The sequence below is a fragment of the Heptranchias perlo genome, chromosome 2, assembly GCF_035084215.1.
Source record: "Heptranchias perlo isolate sHepPer1 chromosome 2, sHepPer1.hap1, whole genome shotgun sequence".
NCBI lineage: Eukaryota > Metazoa > Chordata > Chondrichthyes > Hexanchiformes > Hexanchidae > Heptranchias > Heptranchias perlo.
This window is the reverse complement of record NC_090326.1, coordinates 3,049,401-3,073,379: the sequence shown is the minus strand read 5'-3', so window position 1 is coordinate 3,073,379 and position 23,979 is coordinate 3,049,401. Positions and strand designations below refer to the sequence as shown.

Here is a 23,979-nt window from a genome sequence, read left to right as displayed (position 1 = left end):
CACACTCCTTCCAATCTTGCACACCTCCCTTCGCTTTGAAACCGTGCATTTTTTTTTACACTGGGCCTCATTTTGAAGAAAGCGGTGCTGTGATCAGCTGGTGTTGTTAAGGAGATGTAGTGGCAGAAGAGACATAAAAGTCGAAAAAAACAGTGACTGTTCTGACACTGTGAGCTATAGTTAAAGGTTGGCGACAATTAGAGTGTCAGGCAGCAGATCTTTTCCAAATCTGCTGGAAATGGCAACAAAAACCTTCCCACAAACTTTGATCAGCGTCACGACTCTTTAAAAATAAATACTGGCATTTTACAGAAGGCAAGAAAGTACATTGTGTGTCACTCTAATGGGTTGTGAGATAAAGGAATGATGGGCAGCCCCTTGTTGCAACCACAGCAGTGTAAAACTGATAGCGATCAGGAGCAATCACTGGCATCAGAACGAACAGCACTTTGCAAATAACGTTCCCTGACTGGGAATCGAACCCGGGCCGCGGCGGTGAAAGCGCCGAATCCTAACCACTAGACCACCAGGGAAGCATATGGCATGATCTTGCAGGCCATCAGTCCAAGCCTCTTTTTCCTATTTGTCTCTGCATTTCACGTCCCTTTCTCCCCAAACAAGCTGCTCGGCCAAAATGGCATTTTCTTTTCGTACATAGAAACACAGAACATTCAGGGCACAGAAGGAGGCCATTCGGCCCATCGTGTCTGCGACGGTCATCGAAGAACATGAAACACTTGTTCAGACAATGACAGCACCAAGTTCGGGTCGGCATGCACTCGAAATGGATGAAAGATATTGGGCATTGAGGGACGATGGGTTTTGCTGATGCCAGGAGAAATAAACTCAAAGATCTCATCTCCCTCCTTTCAGGTACTGATAATGTTCAAGAGATGTTCTCACTGCCTCAGGCCCATTATCTCCAGTCGCACACTCCTTCCAATCTTGCACATCTTCCTTAGCTTTGAAAACGCTCATTTTTTACACTGGAATTCAATTTGAAGAAAGAGGTGCTGTGATTAGTTGGTGTTGTTAAGGAGATGTCGTGCCAGGAGAGACATAAATGGCTAATGAGAACAGTTACTGTTCTGACACTGTGAGCTACAGTTAAAGGTTGGCGACAATTAAAGTGACAAGCAACAGGTCTTTTCTGAATCTTGGGAGAAATGGCAAAAAAAATCTTCCCACAAACTTTGATCAGTGTCAACACATTTTAAAGAAATGTAAACAATTTTACAACACCAAGTTATAGTCCAACAATTTTATTTTAAATTCGCAAGCTTTCGGAGGCTTCCTCCTTCCTCAGGTGAACGAAATGAAATCCTCGAAATGAAATCGCATTTATAATTCACAGAACATTGCTTGATGATTACAGACAGTTTTTTCAACTGCCCGTTGCCAATGCAATCAGTGTGCAGACAGAGAGTTGTTACCTGCAAGGTCTCAGAATATACAAATCACCAAAAAAAAAACAAACAAAAATAAACAGAGATAGAGAGGTAGAAACATAGAAAAGACAGCAACTGACCCGTTATATTAAAAACAGATAACATTTGTTCGCTGGTGGGGTAACGTGTCGCGTGACATGAACCCAAGATCCCGGTTGAGGCCGTCCTCATGGGTGCGGAACTTGGCTATCAATTTCTGCTCGACGATTTTGCGTTGTCGTGTGTCTCGAAGGCCGCCTTGGAGTACGCTTGCCCGAAGGTCGGTGGATGAATGTCCATGACTGCTGAAGTGTTCCCCGACTGGGAGGGAACCCTCCTGTTTGGCGATTGTTGCGCGGTGTCCGTTCATCCGTTGTCGCAGCGTCTGCATGGTCTCGCCAATGTACCATGCTCTGGGTCATCCTTTCCTGAAACGTATGAGGTAGACAACGTTGGCCGAGTCACAGGAGTATGAACCATGCACCTGGTGGGTGGTGTCCTCTCGTGTGATGGTGGTATCTGTGTCGATGATCTGGCATGTCTTGCAGAGGTTACCGTGGCAGGGTTGTGTGGTGTCGTGGACGCTGTTCTCTTGAAAGCTAGGTAATTTGCTGCGAACGATGGTCTGTTTGAGGTTGGGTGGCTGTTTGAAGGCGAGTATTGGAGGTGTGGGGATGGCCATAGCGAGGTGTTCGTCGTCATTGATGACATGTTGAAGGCTGCGGAGAACATGGCGTAGTTTCTCCGCTCTGGGGAAGTACTGGACGACAAAGGGTGCTCTGTTGGTTGCATCCCGTTATGAACCTTCTCTGTCGGTTCAGCCCACAGAAGCTGCTTGGCGGCTTCCCACCTTCGGAAGTCCAGTTGGGAGCCTGAGTCCGACCACAACCTCCAGTCACTGAGGCTTATTCATGTATTCAACACATGTGTGACGCAGAGTCTGAAACTGGAGGTTCTGGAAGTCCCTGCACCTGGAGAATTGAGTCTTTATTGGGGTCTTGCAAAGGTCTCAGCCATCGACCTTTGCTGGATGCGATCTACCAAACTCCAGGGCCGTTTGGTCGGTCTTGATCAGCACCCTCCGGTTGTGGCCAATGTAGACAGCGTCTATAGTGCCTCCGCCAACCTGCTTCACACTTTTCAGTTCACTGATCCAACTGCTGAACTTCAGTCGTGAAAGCATCAGAGGGAAAGTCATCGCTCAGGAAACTAGTCCTGTTCCACCCACCACAATCCAAATAGTGGGACATGTGGGTTTGGCGGAGCTTCCTTCAGTGTTTGACGCATATTCGTGTTCTCCACCACCAAATCCATAGTGGCCAGCTTTACTTATTGCAGGATAATGCCTCACAGGTGAATTGAGGGAGCAATCCCTGCCACAGAGTGAGGACCACTTTCAGAGAGCATCACTGCAGCAGCAGGTTGTGTGGCTGCCATTAATAAAGGAGCAGGGTCTATCGTCCAGTGGATCTTGTATCACCACTTAGCTTGGCTGCGCATCTTGGAGTTCCTTCAGTAACTGCAGCAACAACCACTGCAGATGCCCTTAGATGCTGAGGGCTTCTGTGGCGAGCGAGTGGAGGAGCTGCTTCAGGGTACAAGCATCTCCAGCAGAACTTTCAGGCATTCCCGGATTGGCATGCAAGGAGACACTGTCTCACTTTGCAGCTGAGCCCACCCCATCTACAGGCCCTTTCAGGGACAGCAGTCTTTTCAAAGCTTTCGCCGGACTGCAATGTCTTTGTGTCATGTTAGCCCGTCTTTCCAGATTAGGACCTGGAAAGCAGGGAGCACGCAACAAGTAACCTTCAAGGCCCTCTCCAGCTCTCCCTCTCCAAGCAGTGATTCCTGCCTTTGATAGCCCACCACAGATGTGGATGGATGAGCCATTTCTACTACTTCCATGTGGAAATGGATCACTCGGGACACTTGGGACTCGGAGACCAGAATTAGTGAGCATCCAATGCATTAGCTCCTTGAGCCTTCATGTTTTCATAATGTAGTTTGGTTTGACCATCAAAGCAACCAGCTACTAATGGGCAAACTGGCAGTTGAGATCAGTATCTTCGACCATCCACACTGAGAGCGAGTGAGTGATAGTCATAGTCATCTTCTTCCTCCAGAAGGACGAACTGTTGGGGATATTTCACCAGTTAAGCCTTGCTCCATCAATTAAGTTTCCACAGGCCTCCTTTGTCACAGCATCTGAACTAGAGCTGCTGGTCCTGAGATCACAGTGTTCTCCAGGTATTGGTGCTGCAGCCATCAGGCTGTTCAGCTTCGATATGGGTGGGAGGCTACATTCAGGATCAATGGACTTCGAGGCCAATCGATATGGATGAGTTCACTTGGCATTTCAACAGGCTCAAGGTTTGAATGCTACAATAAGACATTATATACCTTCAGACTTGATGCGGCGTATGTCACTGCGCCTCCAGACACACAATTTGACAGTAGTCCGGAGCGCCTACAAACAGGGAGGGGCCCAGTCCCGGTACCTCTGTCAACATGACACGTTACTTCCCATTGGTGCTTGAAGCATGCGTTGATATTCTTGGTGCCAATTTTGGTCGGGATGGACAATAAAACAGTCGGCACACTCAGCTAACTTGTAATCCACCCTGACGAGTGGATGATCCACACGTAGGTAGTCCAGAATATCATCAGGAGTTGGGGAGTTAACAAATCAATCAACTTGCTCACATTACTGGACAATCACCAATCTGCTAAAGGACCTCAGGCAGTCAGGGTGGAGACTGGGATAGTCTCTCATTCTTTTGTTTCTAGATTATGTTGTTCAGGATTGCCTGATCTCCAGAATGCTGTAGAAAATTACAGCAGAACGTGATTCTCGTTAAACCTTTCCTGGCCTCACAAACCGTGCTTCTCAGGCACTCCGGTTTTGAATGCTGCCAGTCTGACTTGAGGAGTCCACGGGAGAACACCAAGTCTTTTGAAGACCCTATAAGGTCTATTAGAGATCGAAAAGTTAACATATGTGTGGAGATGGAAGATATGGGTATGGTTCTCAATTAATACTTTGCATGTTTCTTCACAAAAACAGGGAATGATGCAGAGATTGAAATTAAGAATGAGTGTGAAATAATGGATGGGATTAACATAGTGAGAGAGGAAGTATTAAGGGGTTTAGCATTTATGAAAGTAGATAAACCGCCAGGCCCGGATGGAATGCATTTCAGGCTGTTAAGAGAAGCAAGGGAGGAAATAACGGAGGCTTTGACTATCACTTTCCAATCCTCACTGGCTCGGCCAGAGGATTGCAGGAATGCTAATGTTGTACGGTTGTTTAAAAAGCGAGAAACAGAAAGACCGAGTAATTAAAAACCAGTGAGTGTAACCTCGATGGTGGGCAAATAATTGGAATCGATTCTGAGGGACAGCATAATCGTCATTTAGAAAGGCACAGGTTAATCAAGGACATTCAGCATGGATTTGTTAAGGGAAGTTTGTGTCTAAATAATTTGATTCAATTTTTTGTGCACTTAACAAGGAGGGTTGATCAGGGTAACATATACGATGTAGTGTACATGGATTTTTGCAAGGCTTTTGACAAGGTCCCACATGGCAGACTGGTTAACAAAGTAAAAGCCCATGGAATCCAAGGGAAAGGGGCTAGTTGCTCCAGAATTGGCTCAGTGGTAAGAACAAAGGGTAATGGTTGATGGTTTTTTTCGTGATTGGAAGGCTGTTTCCAGTGGGTTACCACAAGGCTCAGTACTAGGTCCCTTGCTTTTTGTGGTATATATTAATGATTTGGACTTGAATGTGGGGGGCTTGATCAAGAAGTTTGCAGACGATATAAAAATTGGCTGTGAGTTTGGTAGTGAGGAGGAAAGCTATAGTCTGCAAGACGATATCGATGGACTGGTCAGGTGGGCAGAAAAGTGGCAAATAGAATTCAATCCAGGGAAGTGTGAGGTAATGCATTTGGGGAGGTCAAACAAGGTAAGGGAGTACACAATAAATGGTAGGATATTGAGAAACAAAAGGGACCTTGGAGTGCATGTCCACAGATCCTGAAAGTAGCAGGACAAGTCGATAAGCTGGTTAAAAAGGCATACGGAATACTTCCCTTTATTAGCCGTGGCATAGAATATTAGAGCAGGGAGGTTATGCTGGAAATGTATAAAACATTGGTTAGTCCACAGCTTGAGTACTGCGTACAGTTCTCGTCACTACATTACAGGAAATATGTGATTGCACTAGAGAGGCTACAGAGAAGATTTACGAGGATGTTGCCAGGGCTTGAGAATTTTAGCTATGAGAAAAGATTGGATAGGCTGGGGCTGTTTTCTTTGGAACAAAGGAGGCTAATTGGGAGATTTAATTTAGGTATGTAAAATTATGATGGGACTAGATAGAGTGGATAGGGAGGACCTTTTTCCCTTAGTAGAGGGGTCAGTGATCAGGGGGCATAGCTTTAAAGTAATTGGTCTGCGGATTAGACGGCAGCTGAGGAGAATTTTTTTTTTACCCAGAGGGTGGTGGAGGTCTGGAACTCACTGCCTGAAAGAGTGGTGGAGGCAGAAACCCTCAAATCATTGGCAAAGTAATTGGATGCACACTTGAAATGCCGTAACCTAAAGGGCTACGGACCATGTGCTGGAAAGTGGGATTAAGCTGGATAGCTCTTTTTCTGCCGGCACGGACGCAATGGGCCGAATGACGTCCTTCTATGCCGTAACTTTCTGTGGTTCTATGACTCTACCTTTCTTATGGAATCTTCATTCTTCATTCGGACGTACTCCACACACTGCTGGACACAGTCCGAGTGGTACTCAGGGCGAGAAGGGTGGGCACTGCAAGGGAACACACTCTGGCTTCCAGCACAAACAGATCTAATTGATTGTTATTCACGGCTGCTAGATCCAAACAGTAAGGTGAACCTTCAGGATCAGGATCCTGCTAGCTTTTGATTGATGGCCTGGCTTTTGAGATGGAATGTCTATCAGATTCGGGTAGATTAGCAGTATGGTACTGACCGTGGTGGACACAGTACTTGTTTCCCAAACACACCTCTAACATGGAGCCACCCTCCTATCTTTACCAGGTATCACTGCTCAGGTTGGCATTCATGGGTAATGCTCACTTTATCATAAGTGTCCTGGTCACTTATGATAACGTCCCTTTTAAACTCAACCCTTGTAAACTGCTCCCTTTTAAGCTGCCCTCTTGGCAGCTGCTCCCTTGTAAACTGTCCCCTTGTAAAATGATCCCTTGCAAACCGCCCCTTTGTAAATGGATCCGTTGTAAACTGCTCCCTTATAAACTGGTCCCTTGTAAACTGATCCCTTGTAAATTGTTCCCTTGTAAACTGATCCCTTGTAAACTGTCCCCTTATAAACCGTTCCCTTGTCAACTGATCCCTTGTAAACTTTCCCCTTATAAATTGTTCCCTTGTAAACTGATCCCTTGTAAACTGATCCCTTATAAACTGTTCCCTTGTAAACTGATCCCTTGTAAACTGTTCCCTTGTAAACTCTTCCCTTATAAACTGGTGCCTTAAAAACTGCCTCCTTGTAAAATGATGCCTTGTAAGCTGATCTCTTGTAAACAGATCCCTTGTAAACTGCGTCTTGTAAACTGTTCCCTTGTAAACTGTCCCCTTTTAAACTGCCCCGTTGTAAACTGCCTCCTTGTAAATTGCCCCCTTGTAAATTGATCACTCGTAAACTGCCCCATTGTAAACTGACCCTTTGTAAACTGATCCATTGTAAACTGATCCCTGTAAACTGATCCCTTTTAAACTGCTCTCTTTTAAACAGCCCCTTGTAAACTGATCCCTTGCAAGCTGCTCTCGTGTAAACTGCCCCCTTGTAAACTGATCCCTTGTAACCTGCTCTCGTGTAAACTGCCCCCTTGTAAACTGATCCCTTGTAACCTGCTCTCGTGTAAACTGCCCCCTTGTAAACTACCACCTTGTAAGTTGATCTCTTTTAAGCGCCTCTTCATTCTTCAAATAACTCGTCACTTTCCACCCGCCAGCTTGTCTCTTGGGCCTTGTGGGAAGTGTTTGGTCCGTTTCTTTTCCTTGTCCTGATTTGCCTTTGGGTGCAGATTATTGAATATTTTCACGGCTGAGATGAATAGATTTTGGACTCTAGTGGAATCAAGCGATATGAGAATCGGGCGGGAAAGTGGAGTTGAGGTCGAAGCTGAGCCATGATCTGATTGAATGGTGAAGCAGGTTCGAGGGGCCATATGGCCTACTCCTGCTCCTATTTCTGATGTTCTTATGTTCTTATATCAACAAACTGCGTTTTGTGGTGTGCTAAAAGTTAACGTTGCTCGGGAGCCGGTGAGGGAGGGGAAAACCTGTGTCGTGCCCTGCAAAGTCAGGATGCTTATAAAATGTCTTGAAGAGGAGGTCACGTTATCAGTGATTTTCCCTTACATCGTGATAATTAGATTTACATTCTAGCCCATTCGTCCCGTCAATGTTTTGGAACTGGTGTTTCATCCAGTTACTGCTGGCTCAGTAACTGTATTCCAATCCACTGAGCACAGTACGGCCGAAAGGAATGGGATCAGATCCCAGTGAATTAAAGGAATGGGATCAGATCCCAGTGAATTAAAGGAATGGGATCAGATCCAATGGATTAAATGCATGGGATCAGATCCCAGTGAATTAAAGGAATGGGATCAGATCCAGTGGATTAAAGGCATGGGATCGGATCCCATGGAATTAAAGAAATGTGATTAGATCCCAATGAATTAAAGGAATGTGATCAGATCGCAGAGAATTATGGAATGGGATCAGATCCCAGTGAATTAAAGGAATGTGATCAGATTCCAGAGAATTAAAGGAATGTGATCAGATCGCAGAAAATTATGGAATGGGATCAAAACCCAGTGAGTTAAAAACATGGGATCAGATCCCAGCGAATTAAAAGCATGGGATGAGATCGCAGCCAATTAGATGGTTGGAATCAGATCTCAGCAAATTAAATGAATGGGATCAGATTCCAGTAAATTAAAGGCATGGGATCATATCCCAGAGAATTAATTGAATGGGATCAAATCACATCGAATTAAAGGCATGGGATCAGATCCCAGCGAATTAAACGCATATTATCAGATCCCACCGAATTGAATGAATAGGATCAGACACAGTCCCCTCCCCCCACAATCTGACACAGTCCCCTCCTCCAAAAATCAGACACAGTCCCCTCCCCCAAAAATCAGACACAGTCCCCTCCCCCAAAAATCAGACACAGTCCCCTCCCCCCACAATCTGACACAGTCCCCTCCCCCCACAATCAGACACAGTCCCCTCCCCCCACAATCTGACACAGTCCCCTCCTCCAAAAATCAGACACAGTCCCCTCCCCCCACAATCTGACACAGTCCCCTCCCCCAAAAATCTGACACAGTCCCCTCCCCCAAAAATCAGACACAGTCCCCTCCTCCAAAAATCTGACACAGTCCCCTCCCCCAAAAATCTGACACAGTCCCCTCCCCCAAAAATCTGACACAGTCCCCTCCCCCAAAAATCAGACACAGTCCCCTCCCCCAAAAATCAGACACAGTCCCCTCCCCCAAAAATCTGACACAGTCCCCTCCCCCAAAAATCAGACACAGTCCCCTCCCCCAAAAATCAGACACAGTCTCCTCCTCCAAAAATCAGACACAGTCCCCTCCCCCAAAAATCAGACACAGTCCCCTCCCCCAAAAATCAGACACAGTCCCCTCCTCCAAAAATCAGACACAGTCCCCTCCCCCAAAAATCAGACACAGTCCCCTCCCCCAAAAATCAGACACAGTCCCCTCCCCCAAAAATCTGAAAGAGTCCCCTCCCCCAAAAATCAGACACAGTCCCCTCCCCCAAAAATCAGACACAGTCCCCTCCCCCAAAAATCTGAAACAGTCCCCTCCTCCAAAAATCAGACACAGTCCCCTCCCCCAAAAATCAGACACAGTCCCCTCCTCCAAAAATCTGACACAGTCCCCTCCTCCAAAAATCTGACACAGTCCCCTCCTCCAAAAATCAGACACAGTCCCCTCCCCCAAAAATCAGACACAGTCCCCTCCCCCAAAAATCAGACACAGTCCCCTCCTCCAAAAATCAGACACAGTCCCCTCCCCCAAAAATCAGACACAGTCACCTCCCCCAAAAATCAGACACAGTCCCCTCCTCCAAAAATCTGACACAGTCTCCTCCTCCAAAAATCAGACACAGTCCCCTCCTCCAACGTCTAACACAGTCACCTCCTCCAAAATCTGAAACAGTCCCCTCCCCCCAAAAATCAGACACAGTCCCCTCCTCCTAAAATTTGACATAGTTCCCTCCCCCAAAAATCTGACACAGTCCCCTCCCCCTAAAATATGACACAGTCCCCATCCCACAAAATTTGACATAGTTCCCTCCCCCCAAAATCTGACACATTCCCCTCCCCCAAGATTAACTGTTTAGATATCTGACATTTTAACAGCATTAGCTCGCCTGTCTCCTGAACAGATTACAGAATAATTTCGCCTCGGACGTTGGAGCAAAACGGGCGATAGCGATTAGGCAGCCCTGTTTGGTGCTCGGTCCGATTTCCTTTTCCATTGACTGTTGCTTTTCCCGATGAGATGTTGAACCAGGGCCCCCTCTATCTGTTTCAGTGGACGGAACAGATCCGACAGCACTAAGGCGTGAAGAGTAGGAGAGTCCCCCGATGTTCCAATGAACATTTATCCCCCAACTTTCTGCTCGGGTGTGAAACTGGCGGTAGAAATCAGCGGATTCACAGAAGTTGTTCGATTATCATTTCAATCATCAGAAACACCAGTTCTACGCCCGAGTGTTAAGTTTTTGTTTGTTCATTCTTGAGCTGTGGGCGTCGCTGGTAAGGCCACATTAATTGCTCACTTCAATTACCCTGAGAAGTTGCTGGTGGGCCTTCTTCAACGGTTGACGTCGCTGTTTCATACAACTGAATGGCTCACTCGGGCACTTCTGAGAGCAGGTAACCTAACAGTCGAACACATTGCTGAGGGATTGGAGTCATATATAGGTCAGACCGGGTAAAGACGGCTGGTTTCCTTCCCAAAAATCATTGATAAACCTGTTTTTAAATGAAACTGGGACAGTTTAATGGTCTGTGATATCACTTTTTAAAAGATCCAATTTCTTTTCAACTGAATTAGAATTCTCAAACTGCCATTTGAACTCAAGTTCGCTGGGTTATTAACACCGTTTCTGGATTATCAGTCCAGTAATATAATCACTACACTACCGTGTCGTGATAGTTGGAATCTAGTCCATTAAATGGCCTGATATCTCATTGCAATTTGTTGGGATATGAGAGAGAATTGGTTGCCTGGTGTGCCTACATTACCACAGTTGCTCAGCTCAAAAGTACATGAAAGGTGTTAGAAAATGCAAGTATTTTCTTTTCTTCTTCCGATTACTTGTTCAACCCACAATATATATATATTATTGCTTAGTGTATAGTGATTATTATGACATGTCTGTCTTGTGATATTTGGCATTAAACCATAGTCGAGTCTCCCGCCCCCTCGATCGGTCAGTCTGTGGATCGGTTCATATTCCTTGTATGTGTTTGTTCTAATCTGACCATTGCTCAGTACAATGGATTATTGGGTCCCATCTCTTGATTTTTGACGTATGATGAAGACAGTGAGAAGTTTTGGTATTTTGTTATCCCAGAGTGGAGAGGGGAGAGAAACTGCTTATGGTGGTGAACTTAAAATAAAACAGAAAATAATATAAATATACAGCAGATCCGTCAGTACCTGAAAAATAGTCTCATCACAAAAAGATACATCATAAGCAACATGACCAGAAACATCAAATTATCTTCTTTCCGCTCAAATGCTGACGAACCAGCTGTGTATTGAGACCATCTTCTGCTTATTTTTTAGGCCCAGAGTCGTTCAGACTGGAGGGCCTTACATGGGTCCTGCCCACTTGCTGCAGTATAATTTCCACTGGTTGAATAAACTTTCACAACGTTTTACTTTATGAGCGGGTGGGTGAATTTATCATTACAAGTTCTTCAATTTCACTCTCTCCAGTCCCCTTGTGTAGTTCCAGCTGTTTAAAAATTCACCCTTCAGTGTGTAAATGACAGGAATCTGGACTAAAGAAATTGTTTCAGCAACGATTGTTTTCTCATTTTGGGAAGGCAGGAAAGTATTGATAATTTACCCAGTTTCCACTGCAGCCCAGACTGAGCCCCACCCTGGGACCTTACTGTCTGTGATTTTACCCAGATTCCCACTGCAGCCCAGACTGAGCCCCACCCTGGGACCTTCCTGTCTGTGATTTTACCCAGATTCCCACTGCAGCCCAGACTGAGCCCCACCCTGGGACCTTACTGTCTGTGATTTTACCCAGATTCCCACTGCAGCCCAGACTGAGCCCCACCCTGGGACCTTACTGTCTGTGCGTTTACCCAGATTCCCACTGCAGCCCAGACTGAGCCCCACCCTGGGACCTTACTGTCTGTGATTTTACCCAGATTCCCACTGCAGCCCAGACTGAGCCCCACCCTGGGACCTCACTGTCTGTGATTTTAGTCAGATTCCCACTGCAGCCCAGACTGAGCCCCACCCTGGGACCTTCCTGTCTGTGCGTTTACCCAGAGTCCCACTGCAGCCCACACTCAGCCCCACCCTGGGACCTTCCTGTCTGTGATTTTACCCAGATTCCCACTGCAGCCCAGACTGAGCCCCACCCTGGGACCTTACTGTCTGTGATTTTACCCAGATTCCCACTGCAGCTCAGACTGAGCCCCACCCTGGGACCTTACTGTCTGTGATTTTACCCAGATTCCCACTGCAGCCCACACTGAGCCCCACCCTGGGACCTTACTGTCTGTGATTTTACCCAGCGTCCCACTGCAGCCCAGACTGAGCCCCACCCTGGGACCTTACTGTCTGTGATTTTACCCAGCGTCCCACTGCAGCCCAGACTGAGCCCCAACCTGGGACCTCACTGTCTGTGCGTTTACCCAGATTCCCACTGCAGCCCAGACTGAGCCCCACCCTGGGACCTCACTGTCTGTGCATTTACCCAGATTCCCACTGCAGCCCAGACTGAGCCCCACCCTGGGACCTCACTGTCTGTGATTTTACCCAGATTCCCACTGCAGCCCAGACTGAGCCCCAACCTGGGACCTCACTGTCTGTGCGTTTACCCAGATTCCCACTGCAGCCCAGACTGAGCCCCACCCTGGGACCTCACTGTCTGTGCGTTTACCCAGATTCCCACTGCAGCCCAGACTGAGCCCCACCCTGGGACCTCACTGTCTGTGATTTTACCCAGATTCCCACTGCAGCCCAGACTGAGCCCCACCCTGGGACCTCACTGTCTGTGCGTTTACCCAGATTCCCACTGCAGCCCAGACTGAGCCCCACCCTGGGACCTTACTGTCTGTGATTTTACCCAGAGTCCCACTGCAGCCCAGACTGAGCCCCACCCTGGGACCTCACTGTCTGTGATTTTACCCAGATTCCCACTGCAGCCCAGACTGAGCCCCACCCTGGGACCTTACTGTCTGTGATTTTACCCAGATTCCCACTGCAGCCCAGACTGAGCCCCACCCTGGGACCTTACTGTCTGTGCGTTTACCCAGATTCCCACTGCAGCCCAGACTGAGCCCCACCCTGGGACCTTACTGTCTGTGATTTTACCCAGAGTCCCACTGCAGCCCAGACTGAGCCCCACCCTGGGACCTCACTGTCTGTGCGTTTACCCAGATTCCCACTGCAGCCCAGACTGAGCCCCACCCTGGGACCTTACTGTCTGTGCGTTTACCCAGATTCCCACTGCAGCCCAGACTGAGCCCCACCCTGGGACCTTACTGTCTGTGCGTTTACCCAGAGTCCCACTGCAGCCCAGACTGAGCCCCACCCTGGGACCTTACTGTCTGTGCATTTACCCAGAGTCCCACTGCAGCCCAGACTGAGCCCCACCCTGGGACCTCACTGTCTGTGATTTTACCCAGATTCCCACTGCAGCCCAGACTGAGCCCCACCCTGGGACCTTACTGTCTGTGCGTTTACCCAGAGTCCCACTGCAGCCCAGACTGAGCCCCACCCAGGGACCTTACTGTCTGTGCGTTTACCCAGATTCCCACTGCAGCCCAGACTGAGCCCCACCCTGGGACCTTACTGTCTGTGATTTTACCCAGTTCCCACTGCAGCCCAGACTGAGCCCCACCCTGGGACCTTACTGTCTGTGCGTTTACCCAGATTCCCACTGCAGCCCAGACTGAGCCCCACCCTGGGACCTGACTGTCTGTGCGTTTACCCAGAGTCCCACTGCAGCCCAGACTGAGCCCCACCCTGGGACCTTACTGTCTGTGATTTTACCCAGTTCCCACTGCAGCCCAGACTGAGCCCCACCCTGGGACCTTACTGTCTGTGATTTTACCCAGTTCCCACTGCAGCCCACACTGAGCCCCACCCTGGGACCTCACTGTCTGTGCGTTTACCCAGATTCACACTGCAGCCCACACTGAGCCCCACCCTGGGACCTCACTGTCTGTGATTTTACCCAGATTCCCACTGCAGCCCAGGCTGAGCCCCACCCTGGGACCTTACTGTCTGTGCGTTGACCCAGATTCCCACTGCAGCCCAAACTGAGCCCCATCCTGGGACCTTACTGTCTGTGATTTTACCCAGATTCCCACTGCAGCCCAGACTGAGCCCCACCCTGGGACCTTACTGTCTGTGATTTTACCCAGATTCCCACTGCAGCCCAGACTGAGCCCCACCCTGGGACCTTACTGTCTGTGATTTTAGTCAGATTCCCACTGCAGCCCAGACTGAGCCCCACCCTGGGACCTTACTGTCTGTGCGTTGACCCAGATTCCCACTGCAGCCCAGACTGAGCCCCACCCTGGGACCTTACTGTCTGTGATTTTACCCAGAGTCCCACTGCAGCCCAGACTGAGCCCCACCCTGGGACCTTACTGTCTGTGATTTTACCCAGATTCCCACTGCAGCCCACACTGAGCCCCACCCTGGGACCTTACTGTCTGTGATTTTACCCAGAGTCCCACTGCAGCCCAGACTGAGCCCCACCCTGGGACCTTACTGTCTGTGCGTTTACCCAGATTCCCACTGCAGCCCAGACTGAGCCCCACCCTGGGACCTTACTGTCTGTGATTTTACCCAGATTCCCACTGCAGCCCAGACTGAGCCCCACCCTGGGACCTTACTGTCTGTGATTTTACCCAGATTCCCACTGCAGCCCAGACTGAGCCCCACCCTGGGACCTTCCTGTCTGTGATTTTACCCAGATTCCCACTGCAGCCCAGACTGAGCCCCACCCTGGGACCTTCCTGTCTGTGATTTTACCCAGATTCCCACTGCAGCCCAGACTGAGCCCCACCCTGGGACCTTACTGTCTGTGATTTTACCCAGATTCCCACTGCAGCCCAGACTGAGCCCCACCCTGGGACCTTCCTGTCTGTGATTTTACCCAGATTCCCACTGCAGCCCAGACTGAGCCCCACCCTGGGACCTTACTGTCTGTGATTTTACCCAGATTCCCACTGCAGCCCAGACTGAGCCCCACCCTGGGACCTCACTGTCTGTGCGTTTACCCAGATTCCCACTGCAGCCCAGACTGAGCCCCACCCTGGGACCTTACTGTCTGTGATTTTACCCAGATTCCCACTGCAGCCCAGACTGAGCCCCACCCTGGGACCTTACTGTCTGTGATTTTACCCAGATTCCCACTGCAGCCCAGACTGAGCCCCACCCTGGGACCTTACTGTCTGTGCGTTTACCCAGATTCCCACTGCAGCCCAGACTAAGCCCCACCCTGGGACCTTACTGTCTGTGATTTTACCCAGATTCCCACTGCAGCCCAGACTGAGCCCCACCCTGGGACCTTCCTGTCTGTGCGTTTACCCAGAGTCCCACTGCAGCCCACACTCAGCCCCACCCAGGGACCTTCCTGTCTGTGATTTTACCCAGATTCCCACTGCAGCCCAGACTGAGCCCCACCCTGGGACCTTACTGTCTGTGATTTTACCCAGATTCCCACTGCAGCCCAGACTGAGCCCCACCCTGGGACCTTACTGTCTGTGATTTTACCCAGATTCCCACTGCAGCCCAGACTGAGCCCCACCCTGGGACCTCACTGTCTGTGATTTTAGTCAGATTCCCACTGCAGCCCAGACTGAGCCCCACCCTGGGACCTTACTGTCTGTGATTTTACCCAGATTCCCACTGCAGCCCAGACTGAGCCCCACCCTGGGACCTTACTGTCTGTGATTTTACCCAGATTCCCACTGCAGCCCAGACTGAGCCCCACCCTGGGACCTTACTGTCTGTGCGTTGACCCAGATTCCCACTGCAGCCCAGACTGAGCCCCACCCTGGGACCTTCCTGTCTGTGCGTTTACCCAGAGTCCCACTGCAGCCCACACTCAGCCCCACCCAGGGACCTTCCTGTCTGTGATTTTACCCAGATTCCCACTGCAGCCCAGACTGAGCCCCACCCTGGGACCTTACTGTCTGTGATTTTACCCAGATTCCCACTGCAGCCCAGACTGAGCCCCACCCTGGGACCTCACTGTCTGTGCGTTTACCCAGCGTCCCACTGCAGCCCACACTGAGCCCCAACCTGGGACCTCACTGTCTGTGATTTTACCCAGATTCCCACTGCAGCCCAGACTGAGCCCCACCCTGGGACCTTACTGTCTGTGCGTTTACCCAGATTCCCACTGCAGCCCAGACTGAGCCCCACCCTGGGACCTTACTGTCTGTGCGTTTACCCAGAGTCCCACTGCAGCCTAGACTGAGCCCCACCCTGGGACCTTACTGTCTGTGCGTTTACCCAGATTCCCACTGCAGCCCAGACTGAGCCCCACCCTGGGACCTTACTGTCTGTGATTTTACCCAGATTCCCACTGCAGCCCAGACTGAGCCCCACCCTGGGACCTCACTGTCTGTGATTTTACCCAGATTCCCACTGCAGCCCAGACTGAGCCCCACCCTGGGACCTTACTGTCTGTGCGTTTACCCAGATTCCCACTGCAGCCCAGACTGAGCCCCACCCTGGGACCTCACTGTCTGTGCGTTTACCCAGAGTCCCACTGCAGCCCAGACTGAGCCCCACCCTGGGACCTCACTGTCTGTGCGTTTACCCAGATTCCCACTGCAGCCCAGACTGAGCCCCACCCTGGGACCTTACTGTCTGTGATTTTACCCAGAGTCCCACTGCAGCCCAGACTGAGCCCCACCCTGGGACCTCACTGTCTGTGATTTTACCCAGATTCCCACTGCAGCCCAGACTGAGCCCCACCCTGGGACCTCACTGTCTGTGCGTTTACCCAGATTCCCACTGCAGCCCAGACTGAGCCCCACCCTGCACCTTACTCTCTGTGCGTTTACCCAGATTCCCACTGCAGCCCAGACTGAGCCCCAACCTGGGACCTCACTGTCTGTGCGTTTACCCAGATTCCCACTGCAGCCCAGACTGAGCCCCACCCTGGGACCTTACTGTCTGTGATTTTACCCAGAGTCCCACTGCAGCCCAGACTGAGCCCCACCCTGGGACCTCACTGTCTGTGATTTTACCCAGATTCCCACTGCAGCCCAGACTGAGCCCCACCCTGGGACCTCACTGTCTGTGCGTTTACCCAGATTCCCACTGCAGCCCAGACTGAGCCCCACCCTGGGACCTTCCTGTCTGTGCATTTACCCAGATTCCCACTGCAGCCCAGACTGAGCCCCACCCTGGGACCTTACTGTCTGTGATTTTACCCAGATTCCCACTGCAGCCCAGACTGAGCCCCACCCTGGGACCTTACTGTCTGTGATTTTACCCAGATTCCCACTGCAGCCCAGACTGAGCCCCACCCTGGGACCTCACTGTCTGTGATTTTACCCAGATTCCCACTGCAGCCCAGACTGAGCCCCACCCTGGGACCTTACTGTCTGTGCGTTTACCCAGATTCCCACTGCAGCCCAGACTGAGCCCCACCCTGGGACCTTACTGTCTGTGCGTTTACCCAGATTCCCACTGCAGCCCAGACTGAGCCCCACCCTGGGACCTTACTGTCTGTGCGTTTACCCAGAGTCCCACTGCAGCCCACACTGAGCCCCACCCTGGGACCTCACTGTCTGTGCATTTACCCAGATTCCCACTGCAGCCCAGACTGAGCCCCACCCTGGGACCTTACTGTCTGTGATTTTACCCAGTTCCCACTGCAGCCCAGACTGAGCCCCACCCTGGGACCTCACTGTCTGTGATTTTACCCAGTTCCCACTGCAGCCCAGACTGAGCCCCACCCTGGGACCTTACTGTCTGTGATTTTACCCAGTTCCCACTGCAGCCCAGACTGAGCCCCACCCTGGGACCTTCCTGTCTGTGATTTTACCCAGATTCCCACTGCAGCCCAGACTGAGCCCCACCCTGGGACCTTACTGTCTGTGCGTTTACCCAGATTCCCACTGCAGCCCAGACTGAGCCCCACCCTGGGACCTTACTGTCTGTGCGTTTACCCAGATTCCCACTGCAGCCCAGACTGAGCCCCACCCTGGGACCTTACTGTCTGTGCGTTTACCCAGATTCCCACTGCAGCCCAGACTGAGCCCCACCCTGGGACCTTACTGTCTGTGCGTTTACCCAGATTCCCACTGCAGCCCAGACTGAGCCCCACCCTGGGACCTTACTGTCTGTGCGTTTACCCAGATTCCCACTGCAGCCCAGACTGAGCCCCACCCTGGGACCTTACTGTCTGTGCGTTTACCCAGATTCCCACTGCAGCCCAGACTGAGCCCCACCCTGGGACCTCACTGTCTGTGATTTTACCCAGATTCCCACTGCAGCCCAGACTGAGCCCCACCCTGGGACCTTCCTGTCTGTGATTTTACCCAGTTCCCACTGCAGCCCAGACTGAGCCCCACCCTGGGACCTTACTGTCTGTGCGTTTACCCAGATTCCCACTGCAGCCCAGACTGAGCCCCACCCTGGGACCTTACTGTCTGTGCGTTTACCCAGAGTCCCACTGCAGCCCAGACTGAGCCCCACCCTGGGACCTTACTGTCTGTGATTTTACCCAGTTCCCACTGCAGCCCAGACTGAGCCCCACCCTGGGACCTTACTGTCTGTGATTTTACCCAGTTCCCACTGCAGCCCAGACTGAGCCCCACCCTGGGACCTCACTTTCTGTGATTTTACCCAGATTCCCACTGCAGCCCAGACTGAGCCCCACCCTGGGACCTTACTGTCTGTGATTTTACCCAGATTCCCACTGCAGCCCAGACTGAGCCCCACCCTGGGACCTTACTGTCTGTGCGTTTACCCAGATTCCCACTGCAGCCCAGACTGAGCCCCACCCTGGGACCTTACTGTCTGTGCGTTTACCCAGATTCCCACTGCAGCCCAGACTGAGCCCCACCCTGGGACCTCACTGTCTGTGCGTTTACCCAGATTCCCACTGCAGCCCAGACTGAGCCCCACCCTGGGACCTTACTGTCTGTGATTTTACCCAGATTCCCACTGCAGCCCAGACTGAGCCCCACCCTGGGACCTCACTGTCTGTGATTTTACCCAGATTCCCACTGCAGCCCACACTGAGCCCCACCCTGGGACCTCACTGTCTGTGCGTTTACCCAGATTCCCACTGCAGCCCAGACTGAGCCCCACCCTGGGACCTCACTGTCTGTGCGTTTACCCAGTTCCCCATTGGGGACCATCCAGTCCCGGGTCACCGGCGGAATCAGCGCTGGGGGACCGGGTGACTGAGCCTCGTGACCCTGTCGCTGGGCCTCTGACGTCACAATGGGAGACGGCGCTCGCTCAGCTCGAGCCGGAAACCGTTAAAGGGCCGTTCGGATTTAAACCTGGAGCGGGGCCGGTTAAAGGGGAGGGACCGGGAATCGGCCAAAAATGTCCAGACAATGAGACCAATAATGTTTATAAACTGAAATGATCAAATTCCGCTCTCAATCCGGGTCTGGATTGCCACAGCGATTCCAGGTGTCTCCTGCCGTTTGATCCCTCGACAGCCTGAATCAGATTAAAGATTAAACAGGAAATAATCCGAATGCACATCAGTATAAGTAACAGGGAGACTCGAGCTAATATTTCAATCATAATTACAGACAAGTATCACCATAAAAGGGACTGAAACCCATTGATATTTTATTCATTACATTATGCATTAACACAAATACTCACCCGATCCACTCCAGACTCTCGCGGGTCAGTATGAGGGAGCGGAGAGCGGGGACAGGTCGGTCTGTGAAGGAGTTTAATCTCAGGGACAGAAACGTCAGTGACCGGTTTGTCCTGAGGCCAGAGACGAGATCAATTAGTACAAGAATCTGTGAAACCCACACGATCCAGTCTGGGGACCATGGAGAGAGAAATAACAGGAATCAGGGTAAATCCCCAGTGTTCATTAATAACAGTATTACTGATATTAATAAACACTACTTTACTTTTAGTAACATTGACACTAATAATCTACAGTGTTTGTTAATAACAATATTACTGATACTAATAATAATGTAGTGTTAGGCATCCAGTTATTAAAAACACAATCTCACACAGTCTGGTACTTACTGCAGTTTCTGTATTTTACACTCCGGGTTCCTCAGAGCTGCAGACAGCAGTTTCAATCCTGAATCTCCCTGATCATTTTTATGCAAGAACAGAACCGTCAATGACCGGTTGGTATTCAGAGCGGAGGCGAGATCCTCCGCAAAAGATTCTGTGCGACCGTAATAATTCAGCCTGGGGATCACTGAGAGTGAAAGCGAGAGCGAGACATATAACGAGACAGAGAGAGAAATAACAGGAATCAGGATAAACCACCTGTGTTTATTAATAACACTGTCACTGATACTAATAATAATGTGCAGTGTTAATTAATAACACATTAATAGCATTATTACTGATAATAATAATGTGCAGTGTTTATTAACACTATTACTCATACTAATAATGTACAGTGTTTATTAATAACAGTATTACTGATACTAAAGGTGACATGAGGAAGAAGAACCAAGGGTGACATGAGGAAACACTTTTTTACACAGCGAGTGTTTAGGATCTGGAATGCACTGCCCGAGGGGGTGGTGGAGGCAGATTAAATCATGGCCTTCAAAGGGGAACTGGATAAGTACTTGGAGGTAAAAACAATTGCAGAGCTTCGGGGAAAGGGCGGGGGAGTGGGACTGGCTGGATTGCTCTTGCATAGAAACCGACGTGGAATCGCAAGCTGTATTTTGCTCTTTGTTACTGAATGTTTGGTGTTTCTGCTTCCCTCTCCTACACACGTTGACAGTCCGGTGGCTGAGGCTTGCCCCTAAACCTCAGCAAGAGGGTGGGATGCTCTGACATACAGACTGCTGTAGTTGGTGTCGGCCGACGTGCAAGAAACAGTGAGAAGGAGCCTCTTCAGTGGACGTATCTTGGGCAGTGAGAAAAACAGCAATAAATGTCATTTATTGCAATTAAATTATCAGACTCTTTCAGTGACCTGTATTTACTGATCCGATAATGATTGTCAAATCCCTACTTGTTCAGAGGATCTATTTTAGATACTCCGATCCTGTTATCCTTTGTCACAGTTGTGTAAAATCTGCTTCTTTCTGGTTTAACTGAAATGTTTGTTTTCTTTCATTACTGAGCAACAACACAATCCAAGTCTGTTCTATAATTTGCCTAACAGTTATAGATAAATAAACAGTTACCTCACACCCGGCATTTGTATAGTGCGGGTGCCAGTCACTGGAGCCTTTCACACAGAATGTCGCAGCTCTGTAGATCGAGCTGTTATATTATATCGCAGAATTCGATGACATGAGCCAGCACTGCACAGCCAATTGGGGTCAGTCTTAATGCTTTGTGCGGGTTCCAGTCTCCAAATACATTTTTTTCCACAGCTCCTACTGTGGCCCGTGTTAGTGCTTTATTCTGAGACTCAAACAGGTAGTGAAATGTGTTCAGGAGGTCCCTTTTACCAGTAAAACTCCCTGTATTTCCAATCTGCCTTCAACCATCTCCTTCAACAAGTCAGTAACTCGTCAGGTGGTTTGATGAAGAAATGGACCCAGAATCTCCTTCAGGTGCCGAGCTGACTGTGTGGAGAGGAGAGACCAGCAACAAAATGGAGAAATATCTCAAACCGCCTATCTTCCTTGCTGTGGGCTTCACTGAGGCGTTTCCGGTTGTCACCTGGATCTGGAGTCAGGAATTGTGGGAGGCCAGCTGCAAACTCTTGGATGGTGACATGCGGGAATGTGTACACCACGGTCTGGGCAGAATGATCTCTCTCCAAAAGTTCCATCATGAACCTAGACAGGAACTGGGAAGGTTGCAGTTTGTACTTGTACTCAAATCTTTATTTCTAAACACAATGTTCTTCTCGGAGACTCATGTGAAGGCCATCTCACCGATCTTCAGTAACACATTATGGGGGCTTTCAATCTCTCGGCCATGGTTTTACAGAATACTATAAATATAATAGGAATATAGTTGGGTGATGGTCTTTCTCTCCACTTTTCATGGCCACGGCCTCTTGCCAACATTTCATGTTCCACAAGTGTCCAACGTCGAACAATAGAAATGACCGTTAGCTCAACCAGCTGGGAAATCAATGTTTCTGTTTGTTCCCGGAATGTTTCCTTGTGTTTCTGTTGAACATCTTCAATTAGAGTAGAAAAAAGTGGTTTTCAATGTCAGCTGTATTGAGATAAAACAACTTCTCAATATCATTGTACTATTTAGTAAAATGTTGCAAGACTTCATTAACAGGTTCATTAGAGGAGAGTGTAGGAAATGAAAACAATGTTAATGGAAACCTCGCTTGAAGGTAACCAATGGCTGTGAAAAGTTTCAAATCCTCACTTGATTCCAATATTTATTGAACATGGAGACATCTATGGAGGTGATATTTTCCCTCTGATGGTTATAGCTATCAGCCCTGCCTTGTATTGTAGACCTTTCTTTACAAATCCACCCATGATTCTGGTTATACAGCAGTAGAGGTTCTAGTGGATCGATCTTTGAAACCGTCAGTGGTGCTTACCTGCTGCAGAAATGGCAAATAGAGTGTTGGGTATCAGTGGGAGCGGGACAGACTGTGAATGGACAGAAGTTCGACTGTTACTCTATCAGGCCTAGGGCAGGTTATCTGGGGTAATGTGTGCAATGGGAGAGAGACAGACTGTGAATGGACAGAAGTTCCACTATTACTCTATCAGGCCTAGGGCAGGTTATCTGGGGTATTGTGTGCAACGGGAGAGGGACAGACTGTGAATGTTATTGTATCAGGCCCAGGGCAGGTTATCTGGGGTGTTGCGCGCACTGGGAGGGGGACAGACTCTGAATGGACAGAATTTCCACTGTTATTGTAACAGGCATTGAACAGGTTACCTGGGGTATTGTGTCTAGTCGACTGAACAGGATGAATAATTTGACACAGAGGGAGATGAGAACAGTGATTACATGTCAGGAATTAAGGCTGAGGAAAGCGCATAGGAGTTGGATTTGTTTTATTTGGGGAAGAGTCTCAATTATTGAAATATCTGAACGGAGTTCACAAAATTAATGCAGGAAAGACACTTGAGTGACCCCAATTAATTAATAACGGAGAAAACTGAAATGGGGATGTCGGGATCAAGAAGGGAATTCAGAATAATAGAGCGGAAGTGTTAATTATTGACATGCGATTTGTGCCAAATTATGTTATTGGGTTCAGGAGCACGTATCAATCAGGAAATTTCTTAGAATTATTTATAAGGGAGCAAGCTTAGGAAGGGGAGAGCTTTTTGTAAAGCATGGTGTGCGATGTGCATCTCAGTAAATAAAAGCTTGTGAACAACAGACGACTTGGTTTCAGTATCCAATCCTTCACCGCCTGAATATTCTGATGTAGCAGGGGGTACCAGGGAAGGACACTAAAGGGGCAGTGTAAGTGTGGTGAAAAGATAATTTGAATGTGTTTCTGTAGATACACTGAGAGGAGTAGTAGGTGGCGTCCTCTGGAACAGGGACAGGCTTATTTGGGATAGATGGGCTTTTCCTGTCCCTAAACATTCTCCTGTTGTATTGTGTTTTATAAAATGCGAAGAGTTTTTAAGTGGTTATACACATACGGAAACTGGATGTATACTTTAATTTAACAACCCTGGCATATCACCGATCAGTGTAATATTAGAACTGAAAACATTCGGAGTTCTTTTCAATTGTTTTGCCAATAATTACACCCCATTGTTACATTTTAATATATGAGATTCAGATACTGCAGCTTTGGAAATTACAAAAATGTTTCTGCTAGGGAGCAAATTGGCAAGTAAGGGGCTCCATAATTAAGAAATATATAATATATATATATTTTTCTCAGGGTGTGGAAGCGTCAATGGCAAGGTAGCCACTTATTTCTCAGTGTATTAGGATCCTGCTTGGTGTGTATGGCCGTTCAGACTGTATCAGGATCCTGCCAGTTCTGTTTGCGGTTTCACAGTGTACCAGGATCGTGCCAGGTGTGTATGGCGTTTCAGCCCCATGCTGCCAATGAATCTGTGTAAAAAAAATGGCAATCGATAAA

The 23,979-nt window shown here is 49.1% G+C and overlaps 1 non-coding gene across 1 annotated transcript; it reads right to left on the bottom strand.

The window, feature by feature from the left end:
* Positions 1-461: 461 nt before the first annotated feature.
* Positions 462-533, bottom strand: trnae-uuc (transfer RNA glutamic acid (anticodon UUC)). The gene has a single exon. It is a non-coding gene; the product is annotated as a tRNA-Glu (tRNA).
* Positions 534-23,979: the final 23,446 nt, after the last annotated feature.